The 14,612-nt window shown below is 53.3% G+C and overlaps 1 protein-coding gene and 6 non-coding genes across 9 annotated transcripts in view; all 7 read right to left on the bottom strand.

Moving 5' to 3' along the window:
* Positions 1-14,612, bottom strand: part of LOC109575459 (uncharacterized) — a 234,718-nt gene that overhangs the window by 107,526 nt on the left and 112,580 nt on the right. For all 3 annotated transcript variants that reach the window (XM_070775957.1, XM_070775956.1, XM_070775958.1), the window contains 3 exons: positions 11,444-14,311; positions 3,257-9,965; positions 527-1,778 (listed from right to left, as the gene is read on the bottom strand). The gene's annotated coding sequence lies outside the window, so the exon portion shown is untranslated. The remainder of the gene's footprint in view (positions 1-526; positions 1,779-3,256; positions 9,966-11,443; positions 14,312-14,612) is intronic.
* Positions 224-316, bottom strand: LOC139178411 (small nucleolar RNA SNORD116). Its single transcript, XR_011562808.1, has one exon. It is a non-coding gene; the product is annotated as a small nucleolar RNA SNORD116 (small nucleolar RNA).
* On the bottom strand, positions 2,954-3,046 carry LOC139178434 (small nucleolar RNA SNORD116). The gene has a single exon (XR_011562831.1). It is a non-coding gene; the product is annotated as a small nucleolar RNA SNORD116 (small nucleolar RNA).
* Positions 5,683-5,775, bottom strand: LOC139178433 (small nucleolar RNA SNORD116). Its single transcript, XR_011562830.1, has one exon. It is a non-coding gene; the product is annotated as a small nucleolar RNA SNORD116 (small nucleolar RNA).
* Positions 8,412-8,504, bottom strand: LOC139178409 (small nucleolar RNA SNORD116). The gene has a single exon (XR_011562807.1). It is a non-coding gene; the product is annotated as a small nucleolar RNA SNORD116 (small nucleolar RNA).
* On the bottom strand, positions 11,141-11,233 carry LOC139178408 (small nucleolar RNA SNORD116). The gene has a single exon (XR_011562806.1). It is a non-coding gene; the product is annotated as a small nucleolar RNA SNORD116 (small nucleolar RNA).
* On the bottom strand, positions 13,870-13,962 carry LOC139178407 (small nucleolar RNA SNORD116). Its single transcript, XR_011562805.1, has one exon. It is a non-coding gene; the product is annotated as a small nucleolar RNA SNORD116 (small nucleolar RNA).

Here is a 14,612-nt window from a genome sequence, read left to right as displayed (position 1 = left end):
ACCTACCACCACTGGACAAGCCAGATGGCTCTATGCTCCTCAGTGCCTTTACATGGACCTTGTATTCCAAGAGGGCCGCTAGAATATCTGTACATGGCCCACCCTCAGACGGGAGCCTCGCAAATGGTGGTGACCTGGCTCCTCCATGCGTGTGTGTGACACAGTCGGAGACGCCCTCACTGCTAACCAGTCCCACCCTTAACCCCAAGGGAGGCAACGTGCTGGACCTCAGTTTCGATGAGGAGACGGTAGTGAGTTCTCACTCATTTTGTTCAGATTTTCCAAGGAATGCATGTGAGGGTGTCATCATCGATCCGAGCACGTGCTGGCTTGCTGCCCACCTCCTCACGGCAGGAAGGGCTGCTCCCAGGAGGAGCCAGTGACCCGGGAGTCCTCCAGCAGCCAGGGGAACTCAGAGCCCTCAGGCTTCTCAGCAAGAGGAAAGGTCCCTCTATACGTACAACCACTCAGGCAGTCCCAGGAAACCTGAAATTCACGACACGTCTTGGGGCAGGAGAAGCCGTACCGTGCTGGGTGATCCAAAAAGCAGTGGCAGCAACTCGGGTGCGCCACACTTCTTGCCGGACTCCCTTGCACCTTGAGTCACTGCCTCACGGGTGGGGGTTCATCTCCTGGCTGATGGACAGTCATACGTGGCAACATCACCTGACAAGTGGACAGAAAGCACAGGAATGCTTCAGATGTGTACTTGGTCTCTCACTAATACTGATGCAAGTGTTTCCCTAGGGGAAGGCCTGTATCTGCACCCCAACTATATTGATCCTTTACAGACGACTGGTTACCTATCTTTCAAAAGAGTGCGGCAAATTAGGCTCAAGTGCATGTGGGTGTCTTTCTGACCAAGCGTGCAAGGGTAGCAGGGGATTCGATGTGAGTTTGAGTGCCTGCATTCTGGTGTACCAATAAAAATGCATTCTCAGCATTTTGGGTGTGTGTCTGGAAATCTGTCTGGGTATCCAAGTCTCAGAGACCGCATGCAAAGGCCCTGCAGTATGAACATGCGTGCCACCTCCATGGAGTCCTGACCTCCCACCATCCCATGAAACGGGATGACACTTGGCATCTTCCACAAGATCCATGCAAAATTTCACTGAGGGGCTGTTGACATAGGCTCTAGGCTCCCAATCTCCATGAACCATGATCTCTGACCAACGCAGAGACCTGACTGCCCAGGGTCACCTTTGCGGAGAATCTGTGTGAATGCCACATACCCTGAGACTACGTGAGCTACTACTATAGCTCAGGGGTCCTTGTCACAAGTCCCACCTCCTACCCTAACAAGAAAATTTTCCCAGACAACTGCACAGTAAGGTGAACTTGGCACTAGGGCAGATATGGCCCACTGCACCCTCCAATAGGAAAAGAATTCAGGGCATGCGTATCTTCCTGCCAGTCAGCCCAATCAAAGTCCAGCCTCCACTGGAAACTGCAAGATGGAACCTGGTCATCCTCAGGTACCAGGAACCAGGGGTCACTCCCACAGAAACGGGATTCCTTTCCTGGCCAGATTATCCTCAAATCTACAGCCTGCAGGGCCCTGGGTACTGACCACACCCTAGAGAAAGCTCTCATAATGCAGGGCTTGGTCCAAATTGAATTCATTATGCAACAAAGGGCGACTCACCTAAATCTGAAGCCTCCAGGGCCTCGGCTCACAGGGACAATGAGCATCCAGCAAGACCCACAGGAAGAAGGCGGGCAACACGACCAAGGGCTCACAGATCACCAGGGATGCTTTCAGGAAGACTTCAGAAGACCTGCCAGGGAAGACCGTGGATGTGCCAGGTCTCTGCCATAGTGCCATGGGAGCTGTTGTCTCCTACATTGAGGCAGCCTTGGTATGCCAACCAATGAGCAATGTCTATCACAACTGTGGTGGTCCTCAAAGGTTGATGCGTCACTGCCAGGGGGCCAAACACATGGGTGCTATCAGGGCTGGCCGGCTGGCCCCAACCTCAGGGAATCTTGATAATTCCAGGCCGAAGGGACAAATGGCGGCCAAGGGGCATGTGCGTACACCACGTAACTACCCACTGGGCTGGTTCCTTGGCCTCTTTATTGCAACTCTTCAAGGCACCAAAGATGCCCTTTGAGAGTCCTTCTACTGGCAGTGGGACAACAAGGCCACAAAGGTCACCTTTCACCGAGCCTCCTAAGGACAAGCAATGCCCTGTCCTCTGTACCCAGCTGATGGCAGCTCCAAAAGGACCCCACTGTATTACTGAAAACAGAACAACAGTGCCTGCAAGCCTCAGCGGACATATTGTCCCAGTAAATCACACTGCACTTTTCCTCACCTGCACAAACATTCTTCTCTGGGCCTCTGGCCAACCTGCAGGAGGAATGCAGGCCTAGGACCACAGCATAGTCCATGGCGACCTCCAAGACTCAAGCATGTGACAGGAGTTGCAATTCAGCCACTGCCAAGGGCAGAAATGGGCCTATTAACTTTCACAACTGCCACCATTCCCCCAGGTCTCTGCAGCCACTGCAGCCCACATGGCACTCAGGAATCTCAGCAACCCAAAGGGATGCAACGGCGAGGGCCTCAGACCTGACCTGGGGCTCCAATCACAAACCACAGAAGCTTCATTGCTTTAGAATCGACATCACCAGAGCCCCAATTAGTGCATCTGCAGCAGGAATCAGGACAAAATGCACCTTTCCAAGCTAAGACGTCAACTGTCTGAGGCTAGGATCTACTGCGACACCTACCACCACTGGACAAGCCAGATGGCTCTATGCTCCTCAGTGCCTTTACATGGACCTTGTATTCCAAGAGGGCCGCTAGAATATCTGTACATGGCCCACCCTCAGACGGGAGCCTCGCAAATGGTGGTGACCTGGCTCCTCCATGCGTGTGTGTGACACAGTCGGAGACGCCCTCACTGCTAACCAGTCCCACCCTTAACCCCAAGGGAGGCAACGTGCTGGACCTCAGTTTCGACGAGGAGACGGTAGTGAGTTCTCACTCATTTTGTTCAGATTTTCCAAGGAATGCATGTGAGGGTGTCATCATCGATCCGAGCACGTGCTGGCTTGCTGCCCACCTCCTCACGGCAGGAAGGGCTGCTCCCAGGAGGAGCCAGTGACCCGGGAGTCCTCCAGCAGCCAGGGGAACTCAGAGCCCTCAGGCTTCTCAGCAAGAGGAACGGTCCCTCTATACGAACAACCACTCAGGCAGTCCCAGGAAACCTGAAATTCACGACACGTCTTGGGGCAGGAGAAGCCGTACCGTGCTGGGTGATCCAAAAAGCAGTGGCAGCAACTCGGGTGCGCCACACTTCTTGCCGGACTCCCTTGCACCTTGAGTCACTGCCTCACGGGTGGGGGTTCATCTCCTGGCTGATGGACAGTCATACGTGGCAACATCACCTGACAAGTGGACAGAAAGCACAGGAATGCTTCAGATGTGTACTTGGTCTCTCACTAATACTGATGCAAGTGTTTCCCTAGGGGAAGGCCTGTATCTGCACCCCAACTATATTGATCCTTTACAGACGACTGGTTACCTATCTTTCAAAAGAGTGCGGCAAATTAGGCTCAAGTGCATGTGGGTGTCTTTCTGACCAAGCGTGCAAGGGTAGCAGGGGATTCGATGTGAGTTTGAGTGCCTGCATTCTGGTGTACCAATAAAAATGCATTCTCAGCATTTTGGGTGTGTGTCTGGAAATCTGTCTGGGTATCCAAGTCTCAGAGACCGCATGCAAAGGCCCTGCAGTATGAACATGCGTGCCATCTCCATGGAGTCCTGACCTCCCACCATCCCACGAAATGGGATGACACTTGGCATCTTCCACAAGATCCATGCAAAATTTCACTGAGGGGCTGTTGACATAGGCTCTAGGCTCCCAATCTCCATGAACCATGATCTCTGACCAACGCAGAGACCTGACTGCCCAGGGTCACCTTGCGGAGAATCTGTGTGAATGCCACATACCCTGAGACTACGTGAGCTACTACTATAGCTCAGGGGTCCTTGTCACAAGTCCTACCTCCTACCTAACAAGAAAATTTTCCCAGACAACTGCACAGTAAGGTGAACTTGGCACTAGGGCAGATATGGCCCACTGCACCCTCCAATAGGAAAAGAATTCAGGGCATGCGTATCTTCCTGCCAGTCAGCCCCAATCAAAGTCCAGCCTCCCCTGGAAACTGCAAGATGGAACCTGGTCATCCTCAGGTACCAGGAACCAGGGGTCACTCCCACAGAAACGGGATTCCTTTCCTGGCCAGATTATCCTCAAATCTACAGCCTGCAGGGCCCTGGGTACTGACCACACCCTAGAGAAAGCTCTCATAATGCAGGGCTTGGTCCAAATTGAATTCATTATGCAACAAAGGGCGACTCACCTAAATCTGAAGCCTCCAGGGCCTCGGCTCACAGGGACAATGAGCATCCAGCAAGACCCACAGGAAGAAGGCGGGCAACACGACCAAGGGCTCACAGATCACCAGGGATGCTTTCAGGAAGACTTCAGAAGACCTGCCAGGGAAGACCGTGGATGTGCCAGGTCTCTGCCATAGTGCCATGGGAGCTGTTGTCTCCTACATTGAGGCAGCCTTGGTATGCCAACCAATGAGCAATGTCTATCACAACTGTGGTGGTCCTCAAAGGTTGATGCGTCACTGCCAGGGGGCCAAACACATGGGTGCTATCAGGGCTGGCCGGCTGGCCCCAACCTCAGGGAATCTTGATAATTCCAGGCCGAAGGGACAAATGGCGGCCAAGGGGCATGTGCGTACACCACCTAACTACCCACTGGGCTGGTTCCTTGGCCTCTTTATTGCAACTCTTCAAGGCACCAAAGATGCCCTTTGAGAGTCCTTCTACTGGCAGTGGGACAACAAGGCCACAAAGGTCACCTTTCACCGAGCCTCCTAAGGACAAGCAATGCCCTGTCCTCTGTACCCAGCTGATGGCAGCTCCAAAAGGACCCCACTGTATTACTGAAAACAGAACAACAGTGCCTGCAAGCCTCAGCGGACATATTGTCCCAGTAAATCACACTGCACTTTTCCTCACCTGCACAAACATTCTTCTCTGGGCCTCTGGCCAACCTGCAGGAGGAATGCAGGCCTAGGACCACAGCATAGTCCATGGCGACCTCCAAGACTCAAGCATGTGACAGGAGTTGCAATTCAGCCACTGCCAAGGGCAGAAATGGGCCTATTAACTTTCACAACTGCCACCATTCCCCCAGGTCTCTGCAGCCACTGCAGCCCACATGGCACTCAGGAATCTCAGCAACCCAAAGGGATGCAACGGCGAGGGCCTCAGACCTGACCTGGGGCTCCAATCACAAACCACAGAAGCTTCATTGCTTTAGAATCGACATCACCAGAGCCCCAATTAGTGCATCTGCAGCAGGAATCAGGACAAAATGCACCTTTCCAAGCTAAGACGTCAACTGTCTGAGGCTAGGATCTACTGCGACACCTACCACCACTGGACAAGCCAGATGGCTCTATGCTCCTCAGTGCCTTTACATGGACCTTGTATTCCAAGAGGGCCGCTAGAATATCTGTACATGGCCCACCCTCAGACGGGAGCCTCGCAAATGGTGGTGACCTGGCTCCTCCATGCGTGTGTGTGACACAGTCGGAGACGCCCTCACTGCTAACCAGTCCCACCCTTAACCCCAAGGGAGGCAACGTGCTGGACCTCAGTTTCGACGAGGAGACGGTAGTGAGTTCTCACTCATTTTGTTCAGATTTTCCAAGGAATGCATGTGAGGGTGTCATCATCGATCCGAGCACGTGCTGGCTTGCTGCCCACCTCCTCACGGCAGGAAGGGCTGCTCCCAGGAGGAGCCAGTGACCCGGGAGTCCTCCAGCAGCCAGGGGAACTCAGAGCCCTCAGGCTTCTCAGCAAGAGGAACGGTCCCTCTATACGAACAACCACTCAGGCAGTCCCAGGAAACCTGAAATTCACGACACGTCTTGGGGCAGGAGAAGCCGTACCGTGCTGGGTGATCCAAAAAGCAGTGGCAGCAACTCGGGTGCGCCACACTTCTTGCCGGACTCCCTTGCACCTTGAGTCACTGCCTCACGGGTGGGGGTTCATCTCCTGGCTGATGGACAGTCATACGTGGCAACATCACCTGACAAGTGGACAGAAAGCACAGGAATGCTTCAGATGTGTACTTGGTCTCTCACTAATACTGATGCAAGTGTTTCCCTAGGGGAAGGCCTGTATCTGCACCCCAACTATATTGATCCTTTACAGACGACTGGTTACCTATCTTTCAAAAGAGTGCGGCAAATTAGGCTCAAGTGCATGTGGGTGTCTTTCTGACCAAGCGTGCAAGGGTAGCAGGGGATTCGATGTGAGTTTGAGTGCCTGCATTCTGGTGTACCAATAAAAATGCATTCTCAGCATTTTGGGTGTGTGTCTGGAAATCTGTCTGGGTATCCAAGTCTCAGAGACCGCATGCAAAGGCCCTGCAGTATGAACATGCGTGCCATCTCCATGGAGTCCTGACCTCCCACCATCCCACGAAATGGGATGACACTTGGCATCTTCCACAAGATCCATGCAAAATTTCACTGAGGGGCTGTTGACATAGGCTCTAGGCTCCCAATCTCCATGAACCATGATCTCTGACCAACGCAGAGACCTGACTGCCCAGGGTCACCTTGCGGAGAATCTGTGTGAATGCCACATACCCTGAGACTACGTGAGCTACTACTATAGCTCAGGGGTCCTTGTCACAAGTCCTACCTCCTACCTAACAAGAAAATTTTCCCAGACAACTGCACAGTAAGGTGAACTTGGCACTAGGGCAGATATGGCCCACTGCACCCTCCAATAGGAAAAGAATTCAGGGCATGCGTATCTTCCTGCCAGTCAGCCCCAATCAAAGTCCAGCCTCCCCTGGAAACTGCAAGATGGAACCTGGTCATCCTCAGGTACCAGGAACCAGGGGTCACTCCCACAGAAACGGGATTCCTTTCCTGGCCAGATTATCCTCAAATCTACAGCCTGCAGGGCCCTGGGTACTGACCACACCCTAGAGAAAGCTCTCATAATGCAGGGCTTGGTCCAAATTGAATTCATTATGCAACAAAGGGCGACTCACCTAAATCTGAAGCCTCCAGGGCCTCGGCTCACAGGGACAATGAGCATCCAGCAAGACCCACAGGAAGAAGGCGGGCAACACGACCAAGGGCTCACAGATCACCAGGGATGCTTTCAGGAAGACTTCAGAAGACCTGCCAGGGAAGACCGTGGATGTGCCAGGTCTCTGCCATAGTGCCATGGGAGCTGTTGTCTCCTACATTGAGGCAGCCTTGGTATGCCAACCAATGAGCAATGTCTATCACAACTGTGGTGGTCCTCAAAGGTTGATGCGTCACTGCCAGGGGGCCAAACACATGGGTGCTATCAGGGCTGGCCGGCTGGCCCCAACCTCAGGGAATCTTGATAATTCCAGGCCGAAGGGACAAATGGCGGCCAAGGGGCATGTGCGTACACCACCTAACTACCCACTGGGCTGGTTCCTTGGCCTCTTTATTGCAACTCTTCAAGGCACCAAAGATGCCCTTTGAGAGTCCTTCTACTGGCAGTGGGACAACAAGGCCACAAAGGTCACCTTTCACCGAGCCTCCTAAGGACAAGCAATGCCCTGTCCTCTGTACCCAGCTGATGGCAGCTCCAAAAGGACCCCACTGTATTACTGAAAACAGAACAACAGTGCCTGCAAGCCTCAGCGGACATATTGTCCCAGTAAATCACACTGCACTTTTCCTCACCTGCACAAACATTCTTCTCTGGGCCTCTGGCCAACCTGCAGGAGGAATGCAGGCCTAGGACCACAGCATAGTCCATGGCGACCTCCAAGACTCAAGCATGTGACAGGAGTTGCAATTCAGCCACTGCCAAGGGCAGAAATGGGCCTATTAACTTTCACAACTGCCACCATTCCCCCAGGTCTCTGCAGCCACTGCAGCCCACATGGCACTCAGGAATCTCAGCAACCCAAAGGGATGCAACGGCGAGGGCCTCAGACCTGACCTGGGGCTCCAATCACAAACCACAGAAGCTTCATTGCTTTAGAATCGACATCACCAGAGCCCCAATTAGTGCATCTGCAGCAGGAATCAGGACAAAATGCACCTTTCCAAGCTAAGACGTCAACTGTCTGAGGCTAGGATCTACTGCGACACCTACCACCACTGGACAAGCCAGATGGCTCTATGCTCCTCAGTGCCTTTACATGGACCTTGTATTCCAAGAGGGCCGCTAGAATATCTGTACATGGCCCACCCTCAGACGGGAGCCTCGCAAATGGTGGTGACCTGGCTCCTCCATGCGTGTGTGTGACACAGTCGGAGACGCCCTCACTGCTAACCAGTCCCACCCTTAACCCCAAGGGAGGCAACGTGCTGGACCTCAGTTTCGATGAGGAGACGGTAGTGAGTTCTCACTCATTTTGTTCAGATTTTCCAAGGAATGCATGTGAGGGTGTCATCATCGATCCGAGCACGTGCTGGCTTGCTGCCCACCTCCTCACGGCAGGAAGGGCTGCTCCCAGGAGGAGCCAGTGACCCGGGAGTCCTCCAGCAGCCAGGGGAACTCAGAGCCCTCAGGCTTCTCAGCAAGAGGAACGGTCCCTCTATACGAACAACCACTCAGGCAGTCCCAGGAAACCTGAAATTCACGACACGTCTTGGGGCAGGAGAAGCCGTACCGTGCTGGGTGATCCAAAAAGCAGTGGCAGCAACTCGGGTGCGCCACACTTCTTGCCGGACTCCCTTGCACCTTGAGTCACTGCCTCACGGGTGGGGGTTCATCTCCTGGCTGATGGACAGTCATACGTGGCAACATCACCTGACAAGTGGACAGAAAGCACAGGAATGCTTCAGATGTGTACTTGGTCTCTCACTAATACTGATGCAAGTGTTTCCCTAGGGGAAGGCCTGTATCTGCACCCCAACTATATTGATCCTTTACAGACGACTGGTTACCTATCTTTCAAAAGAGTGCGGCAAATTAGGCTCAAGTGCATGTGGGTGTCTTTCTGACCAAGCGTGCAAGGGTAGCAGGGGATTCGATGTGAGTTTGAGTGCCTGCATTCTGGTGTACCAATAAAAATGCATTCTCAGCATTTTGGGTGTGTGTCTGGAAATCTGTCTGGGTATCCAAGTCTCAGAGACCGCATGCAAAGGCCCTGCAGTATGAACATGCGTGCCATCTCCATGGAGTCCTGACCTCCCACCATCCCACGAAATGGGATGACACTTGGCATCTTCCACAAGATCCATGCAAAATTTCACTGAGGGGCTGTTGACATAGGCTCTAGGCTCCCAATCTCCATGAACCATGATCTCTGACCAACGCAGAGACCTGACTGCCCAGGGTCACCTTGCGGAGAATCTGTGTGAATGCCACATACCCTGAGACTACGTGAGCTACTACTATAGCTCAGGGGTCCTTGTCACAAGTCCTACCTCCTACCTAACAAGAAAATTTTCCCAGACAACTGCACAGTAAGGTGAACTTGGCACTAGGGCAGATATGGCCCACTGCACCCTCCAATAGGAAAAGAATTCAGGGCATGCGTATCTTCCTGCCAGTCAGCCCCAATCAAAGTCCAGCCTCCCCTGGAAACTGCAAGATGGAACCTGGTCATCCTCAGGTACCAGGAACCAGGGGTCACTCCCACAGAAACGGGATTCCTTTCCTGGCCAGATTATCCTCCAATCTACAGCCTGCAGGGCCCTGGGTACTGACCACACCCTAGAGAAAGCTCTCATAATGCAGGGCTTGGTCCAAATTGAATTCATTATGCAACAAAGGGCGACTCACCTAAATCTGAAGCCTCCAGGGCCTCGGCTCACAGGGACAATGAGCATCCAGCAAGACCCACAGGAAGAAGGCGGGCAACACGACCAAGGGCTCACAGATCACCAGGGATGCTTTCAGGAAGACTTCAGAAGACCTGCCAGGGCAGACCGTGGATGTGCCAGGTCTCTGCCATAGTGCCATGGGAGCTGTTGTCTCCTACATTGAGGCAGCCTTGGTATGCCAACCAATGAGCAATGTCTATCACAACTGTGGTGGTCCTCAAAGGTTGATGCGTCACTGCCAGGGGGCCAAACACATGGGTGCTATCAGGGCTGGCCGGCTGGCCCCAACCTCAGGGAATCTTGATAATTCCAGGCCGAAGGGACAAATGGCGGCCAAGGGGCATGTGCGTACACCACCTAACTACCCACTGGGCTGGTTCCTTGGCCTCTTTATTGCAACTCTTCAAGGCACCAAAGATGCCCTTTGAGAGTCCTTCTACTGGCAGTGGGACAACAAGGCCACAAAGGTCACCTTTCACCGAGCCTCCTAAGGACAAGCAATGCCCTGTCCTCTGTACCCAGCTGATGGCAGCTCCAAAAGGACCCCACTGTATTACTGAAAACAGAACAACAGTGCCTGCAAGCCTCAGCGGACATATTGTCCCAGTAAATCACACTGCACTTTTCCTCACCTGCACAAACATTCTTCTCTGGGCCTCTGGCCAACCTGCAGGAGGAATGCAGGCCTAGGACCACAGCATAGTCCATGGCGACCTCCAAGACTCAAGCATGTGACAGGAGTTGCAATTCAGCCACTGCCAAGGGCAGAAATGGGCCTATTAACTTTCACAACTGCCACCATTCCCCCAGGTCTCTGCAGCCACTGCAGCCCACATGGCACTCAGGAATCTCAGCAACCCAAAGGGATGCAACGGCGAGGGCCTCAGACCTGACCTGGGGCTCCAATCACAAACCACAGAAGCTTCATTGCTTTAGAATCGACATCACCAGAGCCCCAATTAGTGCATCTGCAGCAGGAATCAGGACAAAATGCACCTTTCCAAGCTAAGACGTCAACTGTCTGAGGCTAGGATCTACTGCGACACCTACCACCACTGGACAAGCCAGATGGCTCTATGCTCCTCAGTGCCTTTACATGGACCTTGTATTCCAAGAGGGCCGCTAGAATATCTGTACATGGCCCACCCTCAGACGGGAGCCTCGCAAATGGTGGTGACCTGGCTCCTCCATGCGTGTGTGTGACACAGTCGGAGACGCCCTCACTGCTAACCAGTCCCACCCTTAACCCCAAGGGAGGCAACGTGCTGGACCTCAGTTTCGATGAGGAGACGGTAGTGAGTTCTCACTCATTTTGTTCAGATTTTCCAAGGAATGCATGTGAGGGTGTCATCATCGATCCGAGCACGTGCTGGCTTGCTGCCCACCTCCTCACGGCAGGAAGGGCTGCTCCCAGGAGGAGCCAGTGACCCGGGAGTCCTCCAGCAGCCAGGGGAACTCAGAGCCCTCAGGCTTCTCAGCAAGAGGAACGGTCCCTCTATACGAACAACCACTCAGGCAGTCCCAGGAAACCTGAAATTCACGACACGTCTTGGGGCAGGAGAAGCCGTACCGTGCTGGGTGATCCAAAAAGCAGTGGCAGCAACTCGGGTGCGCCACACTTCTTGCCGGACTCCCTTGCACCTTGAGTCACTGCCTCACGGGTGGGGGTTCATCTCCTGGCTGATGGACAGTCATACGTGGCAACATCACCTGACAAGTGGACAGAAAGCACAGGAATGCTTCAGATGTGTACTTGGTCTCTCACTAATACTGATGCAAGTGTTTCCCTAGGGGAAGGCCTGTATCTGCACCCCAACTATATTGATCCTTTACAGACGACTGGTTACCTATCTTTCAAAAGAGTGCGGCAAATTAGGCTCAAGTGCATGTGGGTGTCTTTCTGACCAAGCGTGCAAGGGTAGCAGGGGATTCGATGTGAGTTTGAGTGCCTGCATTCTGGTGTACCAATAAAAATGCATTCTCAGCATTTTGGGTGTGTGTCTGGAAATCTGTCTGGGTATCCAAGTCTCAGAGACCGCATGCAAAGGCCCTGCAGTATGAACATGCGTGCCATCTCCATGGAGTCCTGACCTCCCACCATCCCACGAAATGGGATGACACTTGGCATCTTCCACAAGATCCATGCAAAATTTCACTGAGGGGCTGTTGACATAGGCTCTAGGCTCCCAATCTCCATGAACCATGATCTCTGACCAACGCAGAGACCTGACTGCCCAGGGTCACCTTGCGGAGAATCTGTGTGAATGCCACATACCCTGAGACTACGTGAGCTACTACTATAGCTCAGGGGTCCTTGTCACAAGTCCTACCTCCTACCTAACAAGAAAATTTTCCCAGACAACTGCACAGTAAGGTGAACTTGGCACTAGGGCAGATATGGCCCACTGCACCCTCCAATAGGAAAAGAATTCAGGGCATGCGTATCTTCCTGCCAGTCAGCCCCAATCAAAGTCCAGCCTCCCCTGGAAACTGCAAGATGGAACCTGGTCATCCTCAGGTACCAGGAACCAGGGGTCACTCCCACAGAAACGGGATTCCTTTCCTGGCCAGATTATCCTCAAATCTACAGCCTGCAGGGCCCTGGGTACTGACCACACCCTAGAGAAAGCTCTCATAATGCAGGGCTTGGTCCAAATTGAATTCATTATGCAACAAAGGGCGACTCACCTAAATCTGAAGCCTCCAGGGCCTCGGCTCACAGGGACAATGAGCATCCAGCAAGACCCACAGGAAGAAGGCGGGCAACACGACCAAGGGCTCACAGATCACCAGGGATGCTTTCAGGAAGACTTCAGAAGACCTGCCAGGGAAGACCGTGGATGTGCCAGGTCTCTGCCATAGTGCCATGGGAGCTGTTGTCTCCTACATTGAGGCAGCCTTGGTATGCCAACCAATGAGCAATGTCTATCACAACTGTGGTGGTCCTCAAAGGTTGATGCGTCACTGCCAGGGGGCCAAACACATGGGTGCTATCAGGGCTGGCCGGCTGGCCCCAACCTCAGGGAATCTTGATAATTCCAGGCCGAAGGGACAAATGGCGGCCAAGGGGCATGTGCGTACACCACCTAACTACCCACTGGGCTGGTTCCTTGGCCTCTTTATTGCAACTCTTCAAGGCACCAAAGATGCCCTTTGAGAGTCCTTCTACTGGCAGTGGGACAACAAGGCCACAAAGGTCACCTTTCACCGAGCCTCCTAAGGACAAGCAATGCCCTGTCCTCTGTACCCAGCTGATGGCAGCTCCAAAAGGACCCCACTGTATTACTGAAAACAGAACAACAGTGCCTGCAAGCCTCAGCGGACATATTGTCCCAGTAAATCACACTGCACTTTTCCTCACCTGCACAAACATTCTTCTCTGGGCCTCTGGCCAACCTGCAGGAGGAATGCAGGCCTAGGACCACAGCATAGTCCATGGCGACCTCCAAGACTCAAGCATGTGACAGGAGTTGCAATTCAGCCACTGCCAAGGGCAGAAATGGGCCTATTAACTTTCACAACTGCCACCATTCCCCCAGGTCTCTGCAGCCACTGCAGCCCACATGGCACTCAGGAATCTCAGCAACCCAAAGGGATGCAACGGCGAGGGCCTCAGACCTGACCTGGGGCTCCAATCACAAACCACAGAAGCTTCATTGCTTTAGAATCGACATCACCAGAGCCCCAATTAGTGCATCTGCAGCAGGAATCAGGACAAAATGCACCTTTCCAAGCTAAGACGTCAACTGTCTGAGGCTAGGATCTACTGCGACACCTACCACCACTGGACAAGCCAGATGGCTCTATGCTCCTCAGTGCCTTTACATGGACCTTGTATTCCAAGAGGGCCGCTAGAATATCTGTACATGGCCCACCCTCAGACGGGAGCCTCGCAAATGGTGGTGACCTGGCTCCTCCATGCGTGTGTGTGACACAGTCGGAGACGCCCTCACTGCTAACCAGTCCCACCCTTAACCCCAAGGGAGGCAACGTGCTGGACCTCAGTTTCGATGAGGAGACGGTAGTGAGTTCTCACTCATTTTGTTCAGATTTTCCAAGGAATGCATGTGAGGGTGTCATCATCGATCCGAGCACGTGCTGGCTTGCTGCCCACCTCCTCACGGCAGGAAGGGCTGCTCCCAGGAGGAGCCAGTGACCCGGGAGTCCTCCAGCAGCCAGGGGAACTCAGAGCCCTCAGGCTTCTCAGCAAGAGGAACGGTCCCTCTATACGTACAACACTCAGGCAGTCCCAGGAAACCTGAAATTCACGACACGTCTTGGGGCAGGAGAAGCCGTACCGTGCTGGGTGATCCAAAAAGCAGTGGCAGCAACTCGGGTGCGCCACACTTCTTGCCGGACTCCCTTGCACCTTGAGTCACTGCCTCACGGGTGGGGGTTCATCTCCTGGCTGATGGACAGTCATATGTGGCAACATCACCTGACAAGTGGACAGAAAGCACAGGAATGCTTCAGATGTGTACTTGGTCTCTCACTAATACTGATGCAAGTGTTTCCCTAGGGGAAGGCCTGTATCTGCACCCCAACTATATTGATCCTTTACAGACGACTGGTTACCTATCTTTCAAAAGAGTGCGGCAAATTAGGCTCAAGTGCATGTGGGTGTCTTTCTGACCAAGCGTGCAAGGGTAGCAGGGGATTCGATGTGAGTTTGAGTGCCTGCATTCTGGTGTACCAATAAAAATGCATTCTCAGCATTTTGGGTGTGTGTCTGGAAATCT

Source organism: Bos indicus, chromosome 21 (assembly GCF_029378745.1).
Source record: "Bos indicus isolate NIAB-ARS_2022 breed Sahiwal x Tharparkar chromosome 21, NIAB-ARS_B.indTharparkar_mat_pri_1.0, whole genome shotgun sequence".
Lineage (NCBI taxonomy): Eukaryota > Metazoa > Chordata > Mammalia > Artiodactyla > Bovidae > Bos > Bos indicus.
This window is presented reverse-complemented; position numbering and strand designations above follow the sequence as displayed.